Consider the following 726-nt stretch of genomic DNA (forward strand, 5'->3'; position numbering starts at 1 on the left):
GTGCTGACGTGCGCGTCACAGACGGCCGCGCAGGACGGCCGGCAGGGGCACGTCATCGGCGCGCACATCAGAAGCACGTCCCGTTCGGGGCCCGCGTGTGTCAGTCGGGCCTGGACCGTCGGACCTCTCCCTCTCCGCCTCCTGCTTCGCTTTTGGTCTCTTCTCATACTCGTCTCGATGGCCGGCCTGATTCTTGGGACTGATGGCCGTGAGAAACAAGCGCGACAGGCTGGGCGCCGCGCCCCGCCCCACCACCACGCCCCACCGCGCCCTACAGCAGCACGCCACGATCCGCCCCGCCCCACCACGCAAACCAAATTTACTTCAAAGAACATAGGCAGCAACCCAAGCGAACGCCGTCTTTCGTGGTGTCTAAGCGGGCTGAAGGCGTCCGTTTTGCTCCAACACTGGCGCCACCCCCACCAGCCGCGCTCAGGTCCGATGGATCCGACGGGCAGGCTGGCCGCTGGCCACTGGTTTGCCAATGCGCCCCATTTGACGCGTGGAATGTGGACGCCCGCCGCCGCCCCCGTCCAATCCTCTCTCGCGCCATCTCTCTTTCTCAGTTTCTCTTTCTCCCTCAACCCACCGAATGCCACTACCTCGTCGTCTCAAAAACGCGCGTTTGGTTACCATACAATCGATCGTTCGTTTGTAGCTGAAATTATTCGCCGCCGTTTCTTTTCACCTGTGCGGAGCAGCGGAGCGTGGCGTGGCGGGGCGGGG

Source organism: Frankliniella occidentalis, unplaced genomic scaffold (genome assembly GCF_000697945.3).
Source record: "Frankliniella occidentalis isolate FOCC.00 unplaced genomic scaffold, Focc_3.1 Scaffold75, whole genome shotgun sequence".
Taxonomy (NCBI): domain Eukaryota; kingdom Metazoa; phylum Arthropoda; class Insecta; order Thysanoptera; family Thripidae; genus Frankliniella; species Frankliniella occidentalis.